Source organism: Heterocephalus glaber, unplaced genomic scaffold (assembly GCF_053883595.1).
Source record: "Heterocephalus glaber isolate CG9 unplaced genomic scaffold, H.glaber_assembly_v1.0 deba00001429, whole genome shotgun sequence".
NCBI lineage: Eukaryota > Metazoa > Chordata > Mammalia > Rodentia > Bathyergidae > Heterocephalus > Heterocephalus glaber.
This window is the reverse complement of record NW_028258294.1, coordinates 19,553,758-19,565,323: the sequence shown is the minus strand read 5'-3', so window position 1 is coordinate 19,565,323 and position 11,566 is coordinate 19,553,758. Positions and strand designations below refer to the sequence as shown.

General features: G+C 38.9%; 1 pseudogene; it reads right to left on the bottom strand.

Annotated features, from left to right (window-relative positions):
- Positions 1-2,993: 2,993 nt before the first annotated feature.
- LOC101702222 (importin subunit alpha-8 pseudogene) lies at positions 2,994-4,650 on the bottom strand (annotated as a pseudogene).
- Positions 4,651-11,566: the final 6,916 nt, after the last annotated feature.

Genomic DNA, 11,566 nt, shown 5'->3' with positions numbered 1-11,566 from the left:
ATATTGAATATATATGATACATATGCAAAATTTATCTCATGAACATACTTGAAGATTTATGATTTATTGAGTACCTAACCTAAGAATGAAGGCCCTGATTCCAGAACTAGCATCTCGGCCACCAAGCTACTTTCTGTTCCTCTCCAACCACATCCCCTCCTTCCTCTGGGTGACTACTAGATGCCCAATTGAGCCTGACTTGTCTATGGTGTGGATTTAGTTGTTGGCCATTGGAGCATTGTTTTTTCTGCACATTTGTTCTACTGTTGCAGCCTTAATGATGCCAGAGTATTTAGAGGAATTAACTAGTTTCATTAGTCCTCTTGCCAGGTCTCTCCTCTTGCGTCCTTGTGAGTGTGTTTGTTTTCATTTACTGAAGCATGACCAGCTGCTCTTCAGCAACTTTGTCAGCGCCCTTTTGCAGTCACTTCAGTGCAAATTTGACCTTGTCAGGACCCTGATCCTGAAAGTTTAGTGATGTTTGGAATTATGGGAAGAGAACTGCTTTGTTTTGCCAAGGGACAGAGGGAACTTTTAGGAGTCACAGCCTGAGGCTTGTGAGAAGATTAGGAACATTTGCCTAGGTGTTAGGAATCTAGACTAACACTAACTTCAGGTTTAGGTTAACTATGAGAGAACAGAACAAAACAGAGAAAACAGCACTGAGATATTGGAGGATGATCAGACCCCCAATCACCTGACCAAGGGTACAGTGGACAAATTAAAAAAAGACAAGACAAGATCTTACTGGATAAATAGGGGGCCCAGGACGATCAAAGCTCTCATCTGGCTAAGACACCATCTCCTGGAGCTTGCCACTATTTATTGATCATGCAGCTTCTAGAAGGGGTAAGAGGCAGTGAAGTGAACAGTGAGGTGGAGAGCATTGATGCAAGCAGGGTCCTAGCAACAAGGGAACAAGATATTTTAGTAGGAACAGATCATTGATTAATGGGAAACCTGTTTCTTCCCATGGATTGATTTTTGCCTCCATGGGAGTTTTCTGTATGAGTCATGCTGCCCTTAGCTGCACTATTATCTTGCCACCCAAGATGTCACAGCATCATGGATCATTGAGACCGCTGCTGTAACCAGTGGTATGGGGAGTTGTTCCATTACCACACACCAATTGCTGGCTCTTCAGGCAAACCATTGTGGGATAATAGACAGACTCAGACTTTTAATATGAAAAGCCAATTTATGAATTTATAGCTTGCTCAAAGTAGTCTCTACCACTAAGAAAGGAACTAGCAGACCTGTGTGCCAGTCCTGGTTCTGGCTGGGAGATTGGAATCTTGAGCAAGACAACAGGATTTGTGACTAAGGGTCTTATTGTGGTTCTAATTCTACAGTACTGTTTCCACTTCCTAGCTTTGTGAACTTAGATGAGTTCCTCAGTATCTCTGAGCCTATCCTCAGAAAGGAGAAAAATCATACCTCCCTTACAGTACTGTGCAATGAGGTGTGATGATGTTGTGAACCCTCAGGTCAAGGAAGAGTATTATTTTTAAGCCTAAAACTAACTGTTGAACTATAATGAGTGTCTATAATGTATCCATCCCCCCTTACTGTGGTTATAAGATTACTTCTTATGGAAACCTTCATATAAAAACTCCATTGTGATTTTACATGAAAGTATATTCCTTCCTATAAAATTCCTTTCACATGTGTATATGCATAAGTTACATTTTTAAAAGTATGTAGACAGGTACAGCTTTATACACAGTAATTTCTTCAGTATAATGATCTAAAAATAAGATGTAGAAAAAAAGTTTTGATTAAAGAAAAGATAATATAAAAATGTTATGTCACACATGCCATAGTGTGCTTCATAATAATGTCTCAGAGTATTACTTATTTTTCTCTTAATAAACAGATTTTTGGACAGCACCCCCACTAGTATGAAGATTTTCATTGTCATCAAAGGACATCATCCAGTTCTTTTTCGTCAGACAACTCAGAGGCTGCTAGATATTTCCCTAGTTAAAATATATCCATAGTTTGGGCTGGGGATCTAGCTCAGTGGTGCTGCCGCCTGCCTCCCAAGTGCAAGGTCCCAAGTTTGATCCCCAGTTAAAAAAAAGCCAAAAAAATATGCATAGCTTCTAGAAAGAGATAAGCCATACTCTGACACCCTGAGTAAGCAATTTTATTTATATAATATATTTTTGGAGTCACAATAACTTTATACACATTGCTGCTTCCAATTAGCAATTTATCTTATGTGGTTACATTATGCTAATCAATAGAGGATGCCCTTGAACTAGCCTCAAGTATAAAGAGTACAGTGAACAGCAGTTATTATGAACTTTCCTCCTTCCAAACCAGGGGAGAAATTAATGTTTATTGTTTAGTTTCTAGTAGATAAGATGACTGTACTATCATATTTTTTATCTTTTAATTGACCAATATTTGAATATATTTATGTGATATGATGTGATGTTTTTATATATCTTATAGAATGATTAAATCACATTAATTAATATATCCATCAACTCCTATACCTACTTTTTTGCTATACAAATATTTCTAATATACTTAGCATTTTAAAAGTATACATTATTAACTATGGTCACCATAAATAGTGCGACAGATACTCAAAATTTACCCCTAATGAATAACAATCTTTGTCTCTTTAACCAACATCTCTCCTTTCCCTCAGTTCCCAGCCTCACATCCAGTTTCTGGAAGCAAACATTCACTACTTCTGTGAATTTTACTTGTTTACATTCCCCATAAAAGTGAGATCATGCAGTCTTTCTGTGCATGGTTATTTCACCTAACATAATGTGGATCATTATAATTACCTGAACAAAACAAGGCCCTTAACTAAGCTTACATACAAGGTATGATTGCAAAATAGAGTGAATGTTTTAATTTTTAAAAATTTATTACACTAAAGACACTTTTATTTAAACTGTAGTCCTACCTTAATCACTAAATAATATGTTTTTAAAAGAATCAACTCTGGTATAAGCTTATATTTCTTTTTTTTTTGAAAGTGCTCAACATTTTATTAAGTTTTAAAAACCTTACACTTGTGATATGCTAAGAAATAGCAATGCTGCTTCTCAAAGGACATATCCTTTAGCATTGGGTTATGAGTTTAGAAGTTGTGGAGCCTCTGCTGTTTTTCCTTGAAGAAATTTATACATTTACAGTCTTGGCTTTGGACTGAGAATATGGATGTCAGTATCTTCTTCCTCACCAAAGTGGTTCTCGATGATTTTCAGAGCAGCCCAGCTAATCTGACAGTTCTCGTGAAGTTGTAAAGCCTTGATTCTATCGATCCCACCAAGTTCTTCCATCAGAAGACACAAGATTTTCTTATCACTCAGCTTCTGCGCAGCCTGGAGGACATAAGAGATGACACTGAGGATGATGAGGATGATCTTCGCATCTGGGACAGTGAGCAGATTCAACAGCAGGCCCGGGATTCCAAAGTGAACAAGCTGGAACAACTGATCTGAGGAGGCCCCAGTTGCGAAGTTAGCCACTGTGCAGACAGCTTCTTTCTGGACTTTATATTCTTCATTTCTGAGCAGAGTCACCAAAGGAAGCAGCAAATTATGAGTGATCAGCTCCTGGATGTGCTGGTGAGGCCCAGCAGCCACGTTGCTCAGGGCCCAGGTTGCCTCCTTCTGGATGGAGGACTTGGGGTGTTGTAGGAGCTGGGGCAGCACCTTCATCATGCCTGCATCGATGGCCATCTGGGTCTGGTGATCTGTTCCTGTGACAATGTTCCCCACTGTGCGGAGAGAAGGGGTCAAAACACTGAGTTCCACACTGGTCAGGAGCTCCACCAGCCTGGGCAGGACCCCTGTGTCAAGCACCAGGGCGATGTGCTCACTGCAGGCATCCATGAGGTAGGACAGGGCCCAGCAGGTGTCTGAGAGAATCTCACTGTCCTGGTGCTGGAGGAGGTAGGAGAAGACAGGCAGCATCTGCCTCACTGCCTCCTCACAAGGGTATGGGTCCTTGCTTCAACACAGGTTGAACAAGGTCCACGTGACATTCTGTAGAAATGTGATTGATATGGTTGATGAAACCAGGGCTGTCAGACGTGGGATGACATTGCTGGAGATAACAACAGCTCTGAATTCTGGGCCATCACCAGCTATGTTGCTGAGTGCCCACACTGCCTGCTCACACACAGTCATATTGGGGGAAGACAGGAGCTCAGCAAGGGGTGGAATGGCGCTCCCGTTCACAACTGCTTGGGTCTCCGCTGAAGTCCCTGAAGCAATGTTGGTCAGAGGCCAGGCTGCCTCGAACTGCAAAGAGGGGTGATGGGATGACTTCAGGAACTCCACCATCCTGGGGATGACCCCTGATTCAACAATCATTTTTGAGAGGAGGATTCCTTTCCCGGGTCAGCATTTTCCTGATTGCCTTGGTGGCCTGGAAGCATACAGCCAGATCTGAGCTATTCACAACTTTGATTATTTCATCCAGTGTCAGACTGACCCCTTTAGAAACTAGGTCAGGGGAGAGGTAGGTGATATTTCTCCTCTTTAAAGCCTGCTCATCTTTCTTGGCCTTCCAGAGCTCCAGGCTGAGTGCCATCCTCTGTTGCCTCCTCACATATGCATCTTTCCCTCTGTACTTAAATTTTTTCAGCCTCTCTTCTGGGACATCCAAGGTTGCCATATTGATTGAAGGATGAAAATCACCTGGCAGACAACTGTGTCTAAGCTTATATTTCTTAAAACTATTATCATACACTTTGAAAATTGCTTTTTATTTATTAATCTCACCAAATGCTTTTAGAGTTTATTACAAAAGGGATTCATATTGTATTTATTTCAAAAACTGAAGTTATATTTTGAAATTTCTGGCTCTAGATCTGACTGAGAACTCATATCTTGTGACCCTAAATTTCAAATGACTTCTGTTCCTAGAAGCATTGTTCCATATTAACCCAACATCTAGAAAGCCTTTCTTGATGTTAATCTTGACTCATTAATATCTTACTGTAGAATAAGGATAATTTCTATATTAGATGCTACAAAAGTACATCCTATATTCTCCATTTTTAGTGAAAAAGTAGAAAATTTTTATAGTCAAGCAATACTAACATTTCTTACATAGGTATTAAAAGTATATTCCATAATAACAAGACACGTAAGCCATTGCTTTTAAATTTATTGAGATATTTCCAAAATAAGAATCAAAATTTCAATAACATTTCAATCTGGTATAGAATAGGTATTCAATAAAAACATTCCTGAGTGAATAAATAACTGAATAATTTTAGTATGTTATTATAAAAGATTTTACTTTATGTGTATATATTTTCATCTAACTAAAAATAAAGCAAGCTCCTTGAGGGTATAAATCTTATTTCCATTTACCTATTCAACAAATATTTATTAAACACATATTATTCCACATACTACTTCTATAAAGTAGATTTTAACAGTCAAAACTTCCTGCCACTGACTGTTGCATAGCTCTATAAACATACTAAAATTCATTGAATCTTACACTTGAAATGACAAATTTTATGGTACTCAAATTATATTTCCATAAAGTTATTTTAAAATTACTACCATACAAGACCCACTTTCTAGCTAATCTACTTTTTAAACTTTTTCTTTATTGCAGTTAGCAGAGTTTATGTATAAAATCAGAGCTCAAAAAATATCATCTGATTGATTTATTGATTCATTCAAGACATGGTAAATTGCTAGATGACTGACGTGCATGTCTAGTACCTCTGCTGAGAGGCAGCATAATCTATTACTGAAAGAGAAAAAGTAATAACTTTGTAGAGTTTTGGTAGAATTCCTTCTGCTTTTGTATATGTTTGAATTATGTAATGAAAATGAAATTTAAAATAGTTCTATGGTTCATGTAATTTCTCCCAACTAAGCTTGGACACCAGGCATTATTGGGAGGTGGTGGAACATTTAAAATGTGGGGTCTAGTTGGAGGTCTTTAATTCATTGGTGGTATGGCCTCAAATAGGAACTTGTGAGACCCTATTCTGTTCCATTCACTTGTTGTTGCTTCGTGGCCATGAGATGAGTGGCTTTCCTCTAAAACTTGCTCCCTGCCAATGCCACCTGGCACCCCTACAGAGGCCTAAAACAATGGGACCAAAGGAATATTGAGTGGAACCTCTAAAACCATAAGTCAACCAGGCATGGTGACACAAGACTGTAATTCTAGCACTAAGAGGCTAAGACAGGAGTATCACACATTTGAAGACAGTCTGGGCTACACAGTGAATTCCAGGCCAGCCTGGACTATATAGCAGAACCCTGTCTCAAAACAGCAAAACAAACACCAAAACAGCAAAACTGTGAGCCAAATGTAAATTTTATAAATTGTTTTACCTCAAGTATTTGTTACAGTAATGGAAAGTTAACATATATATACTTATATATGTAAGCCAGGGATTTAGCTCAGTGGTTCTGCCACCTGCCTCGCAAGCACAAGGACCTGAGTTTGATCCCCCGTATCAAAAAAAAAAAAAAAGGAAACCATATTTATATATATATATATCATATATAATATATATAATTATATGATACTTTTAAAGTTTATATATGAACTTAAAATACTATATATATGTGTGTGTGTGTATATATATATATATATATGAACTTTAAGTTCAGATACTTTAAAGTTCAGGTATTTAAATCTTTAAATTCAGGTACTTTAAATACTTTAAATTCATATATATATATGAGACTTACTTGAAAAATACTTTACATTTGTATATATATATAGAGAGAGAGAGAGAGACAGACAGACAGACAGACAGACAGAGACAGAGAGAGAATTATGGCTTGTATCTAGATGTCCCTGCAAAGTTTCATGTGGTGAGGCTTTTGAGAGGTAGCTGGACCATGGGTGTGTGATGCTGGATTAGGTTGTGTGACTCTAGATTAAGGGTGAGTGATAATTGGTTTAGCATAGTTCTGGATGTGGATAATGGAAGCCCCACCCTAAAAGTGACTGGTACCAGTCAATAGACTTGTAACCTGAATGGAACACAAAAAGACAAGTTGATGCTGCTGCCTCATGCCTGCTCTGCCATGGACTGTTTTTCCTCTGCCATGCCACGCTGCCTTGGAGCCAGAAAATTATGGACTGAATCCCCTACAAACTGTGAGCTGAAATAAACTTTTCCTCCTTTAATTTGTGGGTGTTGGGTATTTTGTTTCAACAAGGAGAAGAGAAACTAAGATAGATTTGATACTTTAAATTTATATATATGATACTTTAATTTCAGCTGTAATACATCCAAGGTAATAAACAGAAGGTATGAATAACTGTTGACCTAAATGAATGTATAATTTTTTAAAAACTTTGGTTTTCCTCCCAAAAGTAAAGCCCTGGATATTGCTTATTACATAAGTCTTCATGCTTTGCAGGGATTACAAATATTTTCAAATGCGATTTTCCTCTAAGATAAATGCAGAAGTGGAACTCAGTGGATATTTGTTCTCACAATACCATTCTGATAACTCTATTACAGCCAACCTAGAGTGAGTTCATGAAAAATGGAAGCAATTCCTCACACTATTTGTGTCACCTAAGATAATCTGACACTCTGTCACAGTGTAGGCATTTTTTAATTTCTATGTGCAAGAGAAAGATCTAGTTTTGTTTGTATGTTTTGAAATATGTCTTCAACTTTGCCATTTGGGCTACATGAAAAAAATAACACTGTTCCCTGATAAAATGTTCAAAGAAATCCCCAAGCCCTAGAATTTGAGCCTGCTGACCCCATTCATCCACTGCCCATTCATTTATTTTAAAGGAAGCAATAGAGCGGCCATATGAATTTTGTTATTTCATATTTTGTATATATCCCAGAATTAAAAAACATGGCAATTGTCTTGGCCCTCATATGGAGAGTTGGGAAAGGAAAATACAGTATTGAAGGCTGAAGCAGGTTAAACAGTGATCGAAATAGAAGTAGGACAGGAATGTTAGGCTGACCAGGTGTCACAGGGACAGTTAGAAGGTAAGAAAAGACAGTAGCCTAGGAACCTATAAGTCCTACTCCAGTGATATGATGCAGGGTGAGAGGCATACCTTAGAACAGGAGCAGTGATCAAAATGGCTTAAATAAGGAGGGCAAGCAATAATGCCATAACCAACTGAAACCAGACAGTGCAGATGTGTTAAGCCTGAGCAGGTAAATGTGACAGTTCTGACACATCCCAGACCAGGACTTGGAGCTCCTTCTTTCAGCAAACCTTTAGTGAGCCTCTGCCTTGTGTCTGGCATTGTAACAGTGATACACTGCAGGTGGTTAGGTCCCTGGAGGCATCATCCTCTGAAGGCACCAATGCAGGTCTCATGGAGTGAGTTCTCAAAACAGCAAGTGGTTATTGATTTATTTATTACAGTAATGGGGATACAACCCAGGGGCACTCTATCACTGAGCTATATCAGTGGTACTTGATTTTTTAAATATAATTTTATTTTAAAATCTTGAGATAGGATCTTTCTAATTTGCCCAGACTGGGCTTGAACTTGTGATCCCCTTGCCTCAGCCTCCTGAGTAGCTTGGATTACCAGTGTGAACACTGGCAATAGTTCCTGCCCTTTTACAATTATATTCTAACGGTTGAAGCAGACTTTTAAAGTTCACAACATAATGCATATGTCTCACTGCTGGGAGGCTCTGAAGCACTAGTAGTATGACTATCCCATCAGGTGGCATGGGACAGTCCCATTGGATAGAACAAGCCACCCAATGAACAGTTGTTCATGTACTACCAGTAGATCAAACCAGTGGGAACATGCTAAACAAGCAATGATAAAACTTTTTCTGGACTATAAGAGACAGGTTGCCTAACCCAGACTGAAATGATTCCAAGAAAATTATACTTGATGCTGTGCGTGGTGGTGCACTCCTGTAATCCCAGCACTCAGGAGGCTGAGGCAAGAGTATCACTGCAAGTTTGAGGCCAGTCTGGGTTACATAGTTAGTTTAAGACCAGCCTGAACTACACAGTAAGACCCTGTCTCAAAGAAGAAGGAGGAAAAGAAAGAGGAGAAGAAGGAGGAGAAAGAGGAGGAGGAGAAAAATTATACTTGAGCTCAATGGTGAAGTATTTGTAGGTGTCACCAGAAGAGGAGACAGGGTGGGGTCAGATGCCTTGAACGTAAAGAATGGTTCCCCATTAATCCTGATAGGTCAACTTCATTGGATTAAGAAACACCTAGCAGATTAGTAAAGCATCCACCTGGGTGTCTAGTGAGTTATACATGCATGGGTAGAATATATGGTTCCTCACCTGTTCTTTTCTGGCATTGTGCTCCTGCTCTGCTTGCCAGCTGCCATGAATTAACCATCTTTGTTTCCCCCATACCCTTCCACTATAATATTTCAGTCTTGGAGCCTGCTAGACATGAACTGAACCCCTGAAATCATGAGCCAAATTAGCCTCTTTTCCTTTAAAACTTGTGGGTCTCAGGTAGTGTGTCTCAATGACAGGAAAGCTGGCTAATATAGAAAGGAACACCAAAATTACCTTGAAGAAGTACATTTGTTAAGTGATAAAGACTCTGGTGAGACAGGGTGGGCATTATATTCAATTGAGCTATAAGTTGGGTAATATCATTGAAGACATAGGATTTTGGCCTCTCTCTTGTCTGCTGACTTCAGCATTGGTTCATCCCAGTTTTACCTCCTGTTATAGTTGTAGGATGGGAGACATAACATTTATCACTACGTGCTTTTTGTTCAAATTAAAAAGAGTGAAAAAATAACTTTCCAACATGTTCTCTTAAAGAGAACAAGCTTCTATTCAACCTCTCCTGTGTCACATTTCCCAGAATTATATCATGTATACTAAACATAGGCAGTAGAGATTAGATTACCTTCAGGTCAGTTCTCTCATCCCATTGCTGCTTCTCATTGAGGAACAAAGAAAATCAATATTGTAGAATTGGCCACAAAGTTATAATATAGGAAATGGAGTAAAACATGCCAGAAAAAGGAATCAATATATGTGAACTCCTGGAGGAAAAGGAGAGCATGGGAAAGACAAACAAAATGTGCAGGTGGCATTTTATCATTCTCGGATACCAGACACAGGTAGAGCAAGAATGCTTTGTGTATGGACAATGGCCCATAAAAAGCTTCTGACTCATTTTTATTCCCAGAAGCTGTAAAGCAGATGGTTAAGCCAAAAGTCCCTGGGCGTGAGTTTGAGCCTATACAGCCAGAAGGATGAAGGAGAGAAGCTGGCAAGTATGTACCCATGAGAGGATCTGTGGAACTTGGGCATTATTAGAATGCTTCTGCCCTCCAGGAGTAACAGAATGGAAAAAGGACAGTTGTTCCATCTTCCTTTTGGAGCTTAGCCCAGCCTGTTGCCCTGAGACATCAAAGCTTTAGGAACACTGGGACCCAACATAACGGTACACAGTGATCTTGGGGGTAGATGGTGCAGAGCAGCAGCAATGATGAGGCTCTTACAAGTAGTTTCAGGATATTGTAGGTCAGCAGATATTGTGGATATTGTGGCAGTTGCAGAGAAAAGGAGAAGACTATTCTGAGTGTTGCCAGGTGTCCACAAGTGTCCAATTTGTTTGTGGATCCAGGTGAGAATAAGTGTCAACACTTCTAGGGGAGCTGAAATCTTGAATATAGGCTTGGAGGCCATTATAATTTCAGAATAAATGTGAAGCTAGGTGGCATTAGGTTTGATTTGATTAGTATAAAGTTCATGGAGCAGAGAACAGCAAGAAGACTCCCAAGGTATGTATTATGGTTGCTGAAATTCAAATTTAACTGGAGATCAGGCATTTTATCTGGTGACCTCAACCCCTTCCCTGACCCTGAGGCTGCTGTGGCTGCCATGAGAAAATTTATGTTGCTATCTCATTGATATAGAGCTTAGATACATGATACACTTTGACCAAAGGAATGGGAGAGGGTGTGATAAGTCCCATTTCTGAGCAGAAGTTTTAAAAGGTACCAGGAGCTCTGACGTTGTATCCCCCCCCAGTAGGGACTGATGTACCCTGGATCCTCAGTACACAAAGATGCATCTACTTACAGCTACCTGCATGGCTTGCAAGAGAAAAGAAAGCTGAGTCAAAACTTACTGACTCAGATGTGAAGAATGACTTTCAAAAAACATGAATACATGTATGTTATAAGTACATGAATATGAAACTAAAAATCCCTCAAACTCACAAAGACTAGGTTTTTTTCTACTCATAATATTTCACCTATGTGACTATTGATTTTCAATTTTAGAGCATTTCATTCAATCCCTTTTATTTGGGAAGGGACATTTGTGGAACAATATTTTTAGACCTTTGTCTAGGTAACTATAACAGAAATAACATGTAATGTACAATATACTTTTTGGTCAAATACACATTCTCTGCATCTACTTTCTTTGTAACAGACCCTATGTTAAATATGAATCAGTAGTCTAAGTGGTTAGTTGGTACAAATATTGTACTTTTAACTCAAACCACATGAAAAATTATATTTTCTGGAAACAAAGCTTTTGTAAATAAGGAAAGGAAGAGGAGCTGAAGGGAGATGAGGGGAATGAGAAAAAAGAAAAAAGCAAGATAT